This window comes from Condylura cristata, unplaced genomic scaffold (assembly GCF_000260355.1).
Source record: "Condylura cristata isolate star-nosed mole 26May11 unplaced genomic scaffold, ConCri1.0 scaffold00005, whole genome shotgun sequence".
NCBI lineage: Eukaryota > Metazoa > Chordata > Mammalia > Eulipotyphla > Talpidae > Condylura > Condylura cristata.
Window position 1 is genome coordinate 60,641,718 of NW_004567106.1, and position 14,080 is coordinate 60,655,797.

Here is a 14,080-nt window from a genome sequence, read left to right on the forward strand (position 1 = left end):
AAGCTTAAACTGCATCTCCTGAGTCGTCTTCACACACTCAAGCCTGAGCAGGCATTTCCAAAAGTAAATTTTTAGTTAAATTTGGAACAAGCATGGAAGCTGTGTTGCAATTACCTCTAAAATCTGAAATTAAAGCGGCTTGCATCTGCTAAATCGGTCTCATTACGCACTCTGCTTTACATTTTTCCTGGCGTGATGGTGCATGTGGATCATGCTAAATTAACAGTTTCCCTGATAGGTGAAAAAAACAAGTTGCAGGAGAGTCTGCACAATATTATGCCAACTCTCTATCTCGAGACACATCCATATAGATATACAGACACACACATTGGTGTGTGAACAGATGTCATCTGCAGCACTGGGACCCCGAAGGACATCCTGTGACGATGACAATGTTCCGTGCCTACACCAGTCTACACCTAGCCCCAGGTGGCTTCTGAGCACCTGATGTGTGGGTATGACGGGGACACCGAAGGGCTAATTGTCCTTCATTCCTGCTGACTTAAAGGTCAGCAGCCACAGGCTGAGCACAGCTTTTTTCTGGGAAGGTGAAAACGTCTGGGCCCCTGATGGTGCCAGCCCAGAACCATCCACTTCCAAGTGGACCATGTATGTTATATGACTTTCACCCCACTACAGACAGACAACAACCACGCAGAAGGTCAGTGGTGAGGTGATCATTCCATCACCCATCACAGAGCTGCACTGAGGGCCTGGGACGCGCTGGCCGGCCCCCTCTCTGTGGGTGGCAGGTGCCTATTCGTCTCACCTAGGACTGGGAACATCCCCCCTTCATAGCCTTGCCCTTTCCCCACGCTGCCCTGACCATGGGGGCGGGGGGGCAGGCCAGGGAGCCCACCCCACGCCAGGCGCAGCCTGTGCTCCCCAAGACGTCACACTTGTGATTCAGCCACAGATCTGGCTGCTGTTCGCAAGTATTTCTGCTCGTTATCTCTTCATCTTGTGCTGCTGCTCCCCACCCACACTCCCGAAGAAACTCACTCAGCATTCTTCCGGAATCTGGAGCTCTGTAAGTGCCTCCTTCCCCCTCGGGAGTGGAGAGAACGTTCCCAGGCCACTCTGGACACACTGCTCTGGCTCCAACTGGACATGGTGGCCGACAACCTGAACCGTCAGTGTGGCCAAATCACTGTGGTTGCTGGACACCGCCATCACCTCCTGTTCATGTGACTACTCTCCCAGTAAACAGCACCTCCCTCCACCAAAAACTCGGCCTAAACTACTGATCGGGGAATGACTGGCTTGTCTCTCTCTCCCACACCCTACTACCAATAGGTCAGCAAAACACGCCAGCTCTGTCTCCAGTGCCCAGGATGCGGCCAGCGCCTCCAACCCCCTTGGACCTAGCAAGTTCTCAGCTCCTACCCACTCAGCAAGCCCACGCCGCACTCCGCTCCTGGCCCCCAGCATCCACCTTGGTGACCTTGGAAAGTGAAAGTCCTGTTCTGATTCTGGTCCACAGTCTCCCACACCCCTGGGGATCAAACCTACCCTCCCACCAACTTGGGGCTTACACGAACAGATGCTTCTGCCCTGGTACTCTACAATCTCTACAATCTCATTTCTAAATGTCTTGTTCTGTCTGGGGCCTGTTCTGCTCCACAACGACTCTGACACCCACAGAGCTGCTCCCAATCCAGCCACCTAGCCCTGAGGCCTCTGAGCCTGCAGCTCCCAGTGGGGGAGTCTGTTCTGGAGCACCCAGAGCTATAGACTCTATGTGCCCCCGACCACAGAACCAAGGTCTCGAAGCTCTAATCCCCAAATTGGCAGCAACCTGAGGAGGGTCCTGGGGGGTGATCAGGAATAACAGTGGACCCTCAGGAGTGGGGTGAGGACCATTTATGAGCGGAAGGCTCTCTGCCGCTCTCTCCTGCAGAGTACAGGTACAAGGTCATCTGAATCCTGAAAGGGTCCTCATCAAGAACCCAGCCGAGTTGGCACCCTGATCTCAGGCTTCCAGCCTCTGGAACTGACAAATAACCCTGCCACTATCTCCTCTTCTAGATGTAAGGCACTTCAAATCTCCAACCTGTGATGAAAGTTGAGGTGGGTTCTATCAAAAGTAATGGGGAGAAATAAAGCGCTTTGGTGAGAATATGCTACGCATGATGGTCACAGGTGCAGTAAATGCATCATCAACGCAATAAAGCAGCATGGTGTTCAGGCCGAGCAAGGATTCCAGCACCCCACACCCCACAGCAAGCGCTTGCAGCTAGTTCATTCTGCGCCTCCTCGCCACAGGCTCAGAGCCCATACTCCGTCTGTCAAGCAACCATGACTATGTGTGAATTCCACAGCTGACGGTCAACCAGGCGATGTCAGCGAGCGAAAGAACTGCACTCACAGCACAGGGCAGCAAGAGCTTTGCAGCCGCCCCACTAAACAACTTGCCGGTGAGCAAGCTCTAGTCGGTGAGTCCACCTCTCTGTAAAGTAAGGTCCCGTGAGCAATTTACAGGGTGCTCTAAGCTCACCGGAGGCTCCCGCAACAAAACATTCAGCACAGACTTCGCTATTGTGCTGGGGTCACCCTGCCGATGGTTTCTCTCATCCTCTGTATCCCCAAACGGCCAATTCTAGAACTAAGCAATTTACCCATCAATGAACAATGTTGATTTAATAGCCATAGTTATATGTGAGAGGCAGAGAGATAAGGAGAAGAAAATAAATACGGGATGAGCAACGAGCCGCGCAGAGGAAGCCGCGTGGGCCACAGCCCTGGCAAGGAACGACAGAAAGCCAGCAGCAGCCCTCGAAGGCGGGTCAGAGAACCAGCAACAGGGCAGACCTGAGGCCCACGGAGGAGGGGAGCGGGGGGCAAAGTGTCACCCCCACAGGCCTGCAAATAGTATGGTGAGGTGCGCTAAAGCCCACACTTTTAGACCTGTAAAACTGACCCAGCTGGGGAGTCCTGGTCATTTCTAATCTGAAAAATGCAGATCAAACTTTCCCCTGCATGTACGTGGACCTGAGCCTTGGGGACACTTTCTGAGCGTGCAGAACCGCTCAGCAGCCGAGGGGAGGGATGGCTACTTGTGTGCCTGTCTGGCGTGGCATCTGGCTACGGTAAGAGCCGAGCGCTCGCTTCCACGCTAGCTCTCCTGTACAGCTGGAGAGTCAAGGGCCCGGAAGCTACAATAGATCCCAATTTTCCTCCAGCAGAAGCCAGAGGACAGCAGTTTAAAAAGGTTTCACTGACTTGAACAGAAAATAGACGTCTATACTTGCCTTTAGACAGCTGTCAGTCGGCAGGAGATGAAACCAGCAAAGACAGGTAAGTCAGAACAGCACAGGAGGTGGAAGAAGAAGAACTGGAAAGTCATCAGCTCCCAGACGCCCGGGACAGCGGTGGGCTCCGTGGTGGCAGGTGGGACAGAGTCCTACTGCACAAGAGCAGCATGTGCCAGGAGAAGTCTGGAGAGAACAAAGTCGCCGTGGAGATGGGGCCCAGGCAGACAGCCAGGGTAGCACAACGCAGCATGGCAGGGCAGTGCAGGAGCGGTGTGCAGAACCTAAGTGGCCTGGTACTCGTCTGCCCAGCCGGGGAGAAGTGGTCAGGATAGGTAGGGGTTTGGCAAACATGATCGAAAACGTGGGCTATAAATAAGGAGGAAGGCGAAGAAATGAGAGAGGGGAAAAGGGTAAAAACAAGAGGAGTGCAAAGCCAAGCAGAGGGGGCACAGCAAAGTGGCTTGACACGGCAGGAGTCCGGCGGTCTCAGTGAGAGCACAGGAAGGCCGGGATGACTTTGCGGGATCAGGGGGACGGACGGGAGGTGTGGCCAAAGAAGGAGGTGTGGCCAAAGGGGAGGTGTGGCCAAGAAGGGGAGGTGTGGCCAAAGAAAGAACCTCCTGCTCACGGCTCTGCGCAGTGAGCAACGTCCAGGGATTGGAGAGCTGAGGGGAGATGTGCGGCTGGGGGCATGGCGCTCAATGGAAGTTCCAAAGCACCATGGTCAGGGCAGTAGTGGGCCACCCAGTGGGGCTGGGGCAGGACAGACATCAGTCCAGAGTGGGGATGGTGGGGGAGGAGGTAGCCGCTACCTGGGGGGTTATGCACACACAGCCAGGCTGTTACCTGCAGGCGGAGCAGCCCAGCTCCCAGCGAGGGCTAGAGCAGTCTGTCTGGAGGGCGCGGCCGCTGCCACCTTCTCAGCAGTGTAACAGCTGATGCACCCAGTAGGCAGCTCCGGCCAATTTTCAGACTGGAAGACTGAAGTCCATGCTCCCCATGCTTCATACAAAATGAGCACTGGCTGACCACCTTGATAAGTTGACTACCTCGATCGACAGGTTTTCCCCTACAAAACCTCGGTGTCCGGGAAATTCATCTCAGAATGGATCACAGGGCTCCCGCACTGTGCCCAACACTCAAGCATCTGAGTAAATTCCTACTCTATTCTCTTAAGACTTTCTCACGCCACGTCGTATCATCATCTTACACTAATTAGAAACAAAGATTTTCTCAAAAATTGGACAGCTGTGTCCTCGTCATCCCCGGTTTGCTTGCTCCCCTCCTCCAGTATTCTGTAACTGACTCAACGAACGGGTGATACGGATTTTGGTGTTACTGAAGAACGTTCCTGAGGAAACTGGGCTCTTCCTGAATCGACATGTTCAGGCTCTGCCCTCTGGGGAACCGTCATTGACAGCCACACCTCTAGTCCCCAGTTTCCCCAACAAGGGGGGCTCCCCCATCCGGTGGCGCATCCCAGAGATAGCATTTTCGGTGCAACTAAAACAAGATGTATGACCCTGCACAATACTTGACCTCTTTGGACCTTCATTTGTCCATGTGTAAAATAGAGACAACAATAATGAGAACTCACAGGGCCTTTGTATTGATCAGTGATTCAAAGCTAATGCCTTACAAGGCACTTTCAGGCACTTAGAACAAACAGTGCCTGAAACACAGCACGAGAGAGGCATTTTCTATTCTTATAGCGATTATTTATGTGCATGTCTCTCCTTTTGGACTTATTAGCACCTTTAAAATAGACCAGCTCTTAATTTGTGTCTCCCCAGTGCTACCTGATAGCAACTAGTAAACTGGACATACTCGGTGAGTGAATGCATGAAGCACTTTGACAAATCAACTGTCATCTCACTGAAAAAAAAGTGGAAATGTGGATATTGTAAATAAGAATGTTATATCTATGGTACTGTCCATCTTGTTTTAAAATAATTTAAGGCCCTTCCTAAAGTACAGCCTGACGTTTCAAATACATATTGAAGGAAGCAATCAGGCCCTGCCTGGTGATGCAAGGGTTCCCCAGCCAGGGCACTGACCCACATGGGGCAACAGAGAAATCTCCAGACCTGCTTGCTGCTTCCCTCAGCAGTATATTTCAGTATAGCTGCCTTTTGTGCTCCCCACTCTGTTTCTGGTGAATCCTCTCACCCTCCGCATCTCTGTACTCCAGTTCCTGTATACAAGGATAAATAAATCTTTTAAAAAAAAAAAAACAAAGGAAAAAGTGAACTGCATTCACTGTCATGGCTCAAAGAAGTCAAGGGCAAATGGACTTTGGAAGGTTTAAGTACAATGGACTCTGAGGATGAGACAACGTTCACTTTTGCTATAGGGGAGAAGTCCTAGATCAGGACTTGCTAACATTAATTCCTTTCGTGGACCTGGGAACCTAGTGCAGTTACTTAACCCACCACATTTCTGCAGCAGGAGCATCTCAAAGCTGCTGTCTGTGGAAGGAAATCGACTAGCAGTCCCAGCACTAATTCAACCACTGTGGCTCTTAGCTGGCATGTTGGTAAAACCCACACATGTGAAGAGCAGGAGGGAGCCACCCCCCTTTTCCTTTCTCCCCTCAGAAAGTCATTTTTGAATCTCAGCTTCCACAGAACATCTGATCTGGGAGGACTGCACACCCTCCTTAATGTTCACACTGCTGATATTTTAGTATTCTGGTTCTGTTCGGGCAGTCATACCACTGATGAAAGTGAGTCTGTCACATAACGCTCTCACTGGTGCATGCAAACAAGCCACCTTTTCATTAAAATGGAATTTAGTACAAATCCAGGTCAAACAAAGTCTGGGAGAAAGGGTTAGCCTATCCTGCAGGTCACCCAAGTGGGACCTACAGAGAAAAGATGACAGTGGTAGCGGGATATCGCAAGCACAGGTGGGTCAGGAGCACCTCCTTTCTGCTCACTGTCCCCCACACTGGCATTCAAGCCACAGAGTGCTGCATTTCAGCTCCGGCCAAGGGGGACAGAACCAAGCAGGCCATCTGGGCACATAAATCCAAGCATGCACACTGGAAGAGGAAATGGGATTAGTAGACTTCCCTCCTCCCTACATGGGGGTGTCTGGGGATGGTGATGAGCTCAGATTCCAGCACATGGAAGGGAGCTAATTCTCCAAATCACCTCACAGCTAGTGAAGTCACTTCTAGCAGGATGTCCTCTTCTGCCTTTCCACGGAGGCCAGCGATGCCACGTATGTACAGTGTTAAATGGTAACACCCTTCAGTAATTGTATTTCCCATAATGATTAGGCCTTTTCTGTTTGCTTATTTTAAGTGAAAACATGAAAGCTGAGGTCTCACTCTGACAAGAAGTGCATGTGAGGATTAAAATTTTCAAGCACATACCTCTTGGTTTCTCATCCTTTAATGACTGCACACACGGTTGCCTAGGAAACTCCTGGCCGAATGAAGGCTCACCCGCTTGTCATTCCCAAGCTCGCGTGTCTTACTCATCACCTTCGCTCCCACGAAGTCCGTCCTCCTGACTTCTTAGAGGCAGAAGTCTCTGCAACCTGCCTGACAGTTTTAAAAGGGAGAATTGTTTATTTTAATTTTGCACATCGGCTTCTAATAGGAATAAAAACCAAAGAGGCTAAGTCTTTATTCACATCGAAAATAGACAAAAAATGCATTTTTTTTTAATACACCCACACAACCTACACCAGGTAACTGTGGAGTATTATTTCTATCCTGCCAGTGATTAAATGCTACAAGCAAAGAGACGAGAAAAGACCCTACAATAGTAAGACCTCAGAGACACAAAAGTAGAAAACAAAGGTGTGTGGCCACCCCCGGCCAAGCCACTGCAGTCATCACTCCCAGGTCAGTCTCCCTGGTGTTTCTTGCAACCCAGCCATAATCACCGCATGGCCTGGACCACGCAGACTGACCGCCACCTGCCCACAGGTAGGTCTCCTGGGGCAGGCGCCCCTCTGAAAACTCGGTCCCACCACAGCAGACACTATGAAGGAGGCCTATGATCTTCTGAGGAAGAGCCGATTGTGAGGCAAGTCCCACAAACCAGAGCAGTCAGAGGGCACCAGCTCTGAACTGGTGCTGGCATCGGAGGACAGAAAGGGGGATGGAGACCAGAAGACAGGGCCAGGGCACAGCAGCCCACAGCAGGGCCTCTGCACCTTTCCCTGAGTTCTTGTGACAGTCCAGCTGCTTCCACTGACACCTTTCCATTGTCACCACAGCCAGAACTGACTTTTTTTTTAACTCTAGTAGACTACGCGTACTTCCACTTTTGCAAGTTAAAAAGCAACTGCTGACTTCCAATTCCACCCCACCCCCTCTTCTTCCTTGTCTTCCCCGCAGCAAGGCTTCGGTCTCAGAGCAACACCTTATGAGGGGGCTCGGGGGAAGGAGGCGGCCATCTTATTCCCCCACCATCCAGCTCTGGGCTGCCACTAATCCTCTCTTCATGCTGATGGCTGGGCTTTAAAAATTCCCTCAATGGCTCCCTATTGCCCTCAAGACAAAGATCCAAACTCCCCTCAGTTTAGGTTAGAAAGCTCTTCACCAGCAGATCCCTGAAAATTTGATGGCTGGCCATTGTGGTCTCACATCTGAAACAGACCACGCCTAGAACAGAACCACAGGGCCACAGCAGGAAGGGTGCAGCAGCATCCAGATCTCACGCTCCTTTTTCTTCTCCCCTAAATGTTATTTTCTTTTAAAGATTTATTTATGTATACAGAACTGGGGTACACGCCAGAGGTGCAGGGCGGGTGGGAGGATTCACCAGAGACAGATGGGGAGCAGAGCAGGCAGATCACAAGGTATACGCTGAGGGGACGAGTAGGTGACTGACCCTGGAGAGGTCTGCTGTGCCGTTTGGGTCACCTCCGGGGCTGGGGATTGAACTTGCACTGAAGCGACTGCTTCTCGCTTGCAGTGCTGTGTCCTAACTCATTGTACCACCAGGGAGGCCCCCTAGCTGCTATTTTCTAACAGACTATAAGGAGATTAAGAAATTGCGTAGGGGTCCTCCCTGGTGGTGCAGCTGGTTGGAGAACTGCACTGCAAAACTAAGCCAAGCATGGCCGCTTCATTGTGAGTTCGATCCCCACCCAGGGGGTGACCCACATGGCGGGGCAGACCTCTCCTGACCCACCTGCTGCTACCCTCAGCAGTGTACTTTGTAGATCTGCCTTTTCTGCTCCCCACTCTGTTTCTTGTGAGTCCTCTCGCTGCTCCTGCACCTCTGGCCTGTACCCCATTTCTGTATGCATAATAAAATCTTAAAAAAAAAAAGACTTGTGCAGGAAAACCCTACCTTCTAGCCAGCTGACAGTTTTTCAACAAGAGTCTAAAGATGTTTAACAGGACACTCTTCAATGATTTAAACACTCAATGATGAGCTCATCACTCATTGTTCCTCTAACATACCCCTGCCAAAATGAGTCATCCTCCCATACCCACCAGGGACCCCTTCCCTTGCATGGCTGAACTGTAACGAGATGCCAGCACGTGCTCACAAGTGTCTGAGTAGCTGCCTCCCAAAAGCCTGACCTCCAGCAGGGCCTGACACCCTGCCATTTCCTGCACCTTCCATGGTCTGCTGCGCCATGTGGGTCCGGGATTGAACTCGTGCTGCAGTGTCTGCGCTTTAACCTGTAGCAACACCAGGGAGGGCCCAGTTCCATTTATTTCTGTATCCCAGAGCCTGGCCTGAAAGAGCACCCAATGAACAATTGCTGAATGACCAAATGTTAGTACCTAGGATGGGCTTCCGCCCTCAGGCAAACACATTACCTCCCTGTGTGCAACTCACTTTTAGAAACTCTGAGTTTGGGCCACATCAAAAGTTAAAGAAGGTAACTTGACACTGGGACTGTTACTCCTGCATCTTCATGTTAAAAGAGTCAAATCTGAAAGACATCTCCTGGCAGAGAGAGCCGCTGTGCAGCCTGGAAACTGTCTCTGGGCTGCAGCGTGGCTCTGAGGAAACCCCCTTTGCACTGTGAGGCCTGAAGTCCCCAGAGCAGCCCACCCAGCACCTTCCTGAAAAGACAGGAACTTGCAGAATAACTCTAGAGCCCTGAGGCGTGCCGGACAGTCTCAGAGAGGATGCAGCGTTTAAATGTGTACATGGTCCTGAAGTTCTAGAGCCAGAGAAAAATGTATGGTATAGAGGAAAAGCATGATTTAAAAGGAGGAACAGAAGACAGAGTCCGTTTAAAGCGCCCTGACAGGTGCTGAGTCTTCTTGGCACCCAAGCATAAAATTTCTATTAGCTAAGTTTGGGGGACACCAGGGCTTGAAGATGAGCCAGGAAAGCTCAAGGAAAATTCTTGTGGGTCTGCTGTCCTCTGGGTGGGACATTTGACCTCCAAAAATGCCTTGAGAGAAACTCAGTCTCTGGCCCCCCCGCACACCCTCCCCCCCTCCCCCACCACCCCTCTCTTGAGCTGATTCTGGGAAGGAGCCCCACTGAGCACAGGACGGGTGCGGGAGGACCGGGCAGCGGGACCTGGGGTTCTGCTTCCTGTGCTCCAGCTCAGAGTTTTCTTCTTTGTTCAGAGAACTTCCACTTGGTTCATGGTCCCAGGGAGCCTGCAAAAGGGGAAGTTGATGGCAGGCTCCCGGCTGCTTGCAGGGGCACCACACGTTCTAGGGGAAGTGGAAACAGAACTCTGTCCCAAGGGGGAGGCTCTACACACACGCTCAGTGCAGGTGGGGCGCAGTGGCGCAGGTGGGGCCCAGGGGTGCAGGTGGACTGCCCCGTGACTTCACTTTCTCACGGTTACCAGCCGAGCGTGGTGTGGCATGGCGCTTCTCCCTGGTCTGGGAGCAGCAAACAGGTCCCCCCAACGCCTCCACATGTCTCTTCTTCTTGAAGATAAGTCAAGCTCTTAAGAAACCAGCCTGGATGTAACTGCAGGAAGCGTGCGAGTTAACCCCAGGAGAGGAGCCCCGAGGCTCTGTAGATGTGGTGATCCTTGCTGCAGAAGGAAGAGGCAGCGCCTAGCCAGAGAGCTGGCGTTTGGTAGGTCTCTTTAAGCTACCAAGTAACAACACATTGGTTTTTTATATTTCTTTTTAAACTGCTCAGCGGCTCTCATTCTCGCACATCCCTACTTAGAAAAAGGAGTGAGTAATATTAAAACAAAGTAACGGCACACAGCGGACAGCCCACCCACACCCCCCAGCAAGGCGCCATCCTAAGGTGCTCTCTGTTCACATCTATGAAAACTTCAGAAGGACTTATTACAGCACATGTGGGAATCCCCTATTTCAGTTTAGGAATCTTTTAACAGACTGAAAGTAGATTTGAGGGGCCGAGGGAAGGATTTCCCCTGTGGTTGATTAAAAACATTCTTCTTTTTTTGAGTTGTCATACCAAGTGACCAGGAAGTGAGCAGAAGTCCTCTGAAAAATATATTTTTTGAACTTTTCCCCCCTAACCAGACTGTAAGATTGAAAAAGCCAAAATACACTCACACTCATTTCTTAAACAAGTTCGCCACCATAAGAAGGAACACGAAGTGCTAGGTGTCTGAAAATATCCTTCCACCAGTCCCCCGTAATGACACGCCTGCAAATGTGGGCCGGACGGACCGGATGGGTCATGTCTGGCTTCTGCATGTCTATCACAAGGGTTGTTGAAGCCCAAGTCCCCTAAGGGCTGTAGTATGACGATTCAATGGACCGAAACACTAGATTTTGGGTTGTTTCAAGGACATCCCCTTGACAGGCTACACCAGTCTTCAGCGACAGAGCACGAGACTCATCCAGCTTTAAGATAACTTTGCACACAGAACGGTCTCCAACAAGTTGATGAGAATAAATACATTGCAGTGTTTATTTGATAAGCTTCAGTATGGATGAAATGTTCTTCTGCTAAACTTCTTCCCCCAACAGCAAGAGGGAAATGAGACTTCCTTATGCTAGAAGAAAAAACACAAGCTGTGCAGCCATCTGAGCTGAATGGAGGCGCCCATGTGGCCCGGGATGGGGATTTAACATAAAATCCATGAACCCAACATAGATGGACGGGAAGAAAGATTCAACGCAGTCACCGACGACTCCAAATCCAGCCTGGGTTTTCATTACCCTGAAGGCTTTCAACACAGATGCGTGCATTCAAAGCACCAAAAAAATAAACAGCTCTGTGGTTTACACAGGGTACAGACAGGTAAGACAATTCACAAAACCATCCAACCCAGCCCCACTGTTGTCTACAGCCCCTCGGCTACACCCAAGTCACAGCAAGGTAGCCGTGATGGAGAGGCGGGGCCAGTACTGCCCAGCCAGGGAGGCTGGGTGCCCGGGCCGACACACTCCTGTCACACACCTGATAATGTCACCTGGCCTTCTGTGTCTTCCTCTCAGGAGCCAAACCCCCTTCGGCTAATGAGAGAAAAATCCAAACTGAGGGAGTTCTATGAAACAGCCAATCAGGACTCCTCAGCCACAACAAGGTCATCACAGAGGCAAGGCAAGAACAGTCACTGACCAGAGGAAACCCAGGGTCCTGACAGTAATCAGGGAGCACGCTGGGCTGGCTGACCCTGAAACACCTCTGAAACAAAGGCGAGGACACTTGGGGACAGGGGAGGGCGAGGGTGGAAGCTCAAGTAAGGGTGGGTTTGTTGTTTTTTTTTTTATGATTTATTTATTTATTCATACAGAACTGGGGTACAGGCCAGAGATGCAGAGGGTGAGAGGATTCACCAGAGACAGAGACAGAGCGGGGAGCAGAAGAACAGGCAGACTGACGAAGTACACTGCTGAGGGGAGCAGCGGGCAGTCAGGAGAGGTCTGCCGCGCCATGTGGTCACCTCCGGGGCAGGCGGGGATCGAACTCATGCGGAAGTGGCTTAAGCTTCTTAGTGCTGCGCCACCAGGGAGGACCCGGAAGGGTGGGTTTTTGCTAACAGTAATGAACCCTCACTTGCCCTGGCCCGACTGTCACAAAGTCAACATCATAAGGAGTCAGTAGTAGGGGTGACTGAGTTAGGGGCTCGGGGGGGCTCTCTGAACTGTCTGCAACTTTTCTTCAAATCTAAACTTATTCTCAAGAGTCTATTTCAACTTTTTTAAGCACCGCACCCACAGCACTGAGGGTGAGCGGCGAGGCCGATCCCACCAGGGGGCCAAGCAGCCAGGCCCGGCCCTCTGTGCGGCCAGCGGACACTGGGCCTATTTGGGGACCTGTCTGGGATGCCGGGCCACCACAGATGGTGTGGTGTGACAAGAACAAAGTCTCCGAAGTGCCTAACACCCCCATGTGAAGTAGAAAATAGGCAGTTTATGTAAGGAAAAGAGACAAAGGCAAAAAGGGCTGGCTGGGTGCCCTCCCCGTGTGTGACAGCACGTGACCACCAGCCTCCGGCCCTCCCTGGGCACCGCTGCCAGGGCCCCAGCAGGTGTGAAGGCCACAGGGCCACCCCCACCCCCACCGTCGCCCCATCAAAGAGGGGCATCAGAAAGATGTGGGGCGCACAGAGTTCCTGCAAAGATTGGTGGGAGGACAGGATCTGTGGGTTACATAAAAAGGATTTGTTTGACCAAAGAGGCACACAGTTATGATCTGTTTTCAAGAATCTGTCCAGTGAGGGCGCAGACGGCACCGGGCAAGTCTTATTTCATGAGGGGGAGGCAAAGCCTTTCTTTGAAAAACTGCTTGCTGTTTAAAAAAAAAAAAAAAAAAAACTGTGTCTTTACGGAATAAACATGTGGCGTGATTTGTTTGCTGTGATGGATTTCTCTAATTGCCTTGAATTTTAATGAAAAAAGAAATCTGGGAAATTTATCCTCGCTGACCAAAAAGTTTCAGAATTTAAAAACGACATGAATATGCAGTACTCATTAGGCCAGAAAATGAAAACACAAATGCCTTTAAAAAAAAAAAAATTTTTTTTTTCCAGAAACGAACACACTGTCAATCAAAAACATAATCGTTTTAGAGAAGTGGTCACTTATTTAATAGTTCAGTGGACAGAGAAACGAGGCAGCAAATGTCTGGAAAAATCCAAAAAAAAAAACATTAACAGAAACGATGACGACAAAGAACGTCTTGTTCTAACAGTTGGAAGTGTGTGACGGAGGCCCGAAGAGCCCGCTCTCCCACTGGGGAGACTGAGCACATCTCAAAATAAAGCCAACATGAAAGGCCAATTCAGCTTCCATGCTTCTGCCGAGTGCCTGAGGCAGGTGGGCACTGAGGTGGGCGATGCGGATGGAGAAGACAGCAGAGTTGGCAAAGTCAGACAAGCACAAACTGGCTAACTCCATGGGAGGAAAAGAAGTTAGATCTTTCTCTTACATCGGATATCTGACGATATCCCAGACAGAAATGGAGTTCAGTGAAACAGTCTGGTATTATCAGAATGAAGGACAAGGAAGTGTTTATGTGGGATTTTGTGAGACAGGGCAGATGTGAGTTCAAGAACGATCTCTGTGGTAAAGGCCGCTCCAAGGTCAGCAGGACACCTGATGAAGTGGGTTGCAGTCCACTCAGTGCATGGCTTTGGCACCACTACACCGGTGATGAAGAAACGTCTTACTTAACACATAAACCATGCGTAGTTTGTAAAAGATTAAGTCCCAAAAAGTGTATTTGCAAATGCCATTGCTGATAAGAGGTTCATCTGCATAAATATATAAGGATCCCCACACCTCACTAACAAATAATCCAACTTAAAAAACAGGCAAAGGTGGGCCCTCCCTGGTGGCACAGCGGGTTAAAGCACAGCACTAAGACGCTAAAGCCACTTCTGCATGAGTTCGATCCCCGCCTGCCCTGGAGGTGACCACATGGCGAGGCAGACCTCTCCTGACC

General features: G+C 50.7%; 1 long non-coding RNA gene across 2 annotated transcripts in view; it reads right to left on the reverse strand.

Annotated features, from left to right (window-relative positions):
* Nucleotides 1–3,154: 3,154 nt before the first annotated feature.
* LOC105853246 overlaps nt 3,155–14,080 on the reverse strand; it is a 63,457-nt gene continuing 52,531 nt past the window's right edge. Inside the window, exons 5-6 of one of the 2 annotated variants that reach the window (XR_001145106.1) lie at nt 6,634–6,804; nt 3,155–3,437 (exon numbers count right to left, since the gene is read on the reverse strand). This is a non-coding gene — a long non-coding RNA (uncharacterized LOC105853246). Of the gene's footprint in view, nt 3,438–5,411; nt 5,449–6,633; nt 6,805–14,080 lie in introns of those variants that run through there. The other variant, XR_001145107.1, reaches the window with a different exon arrangement.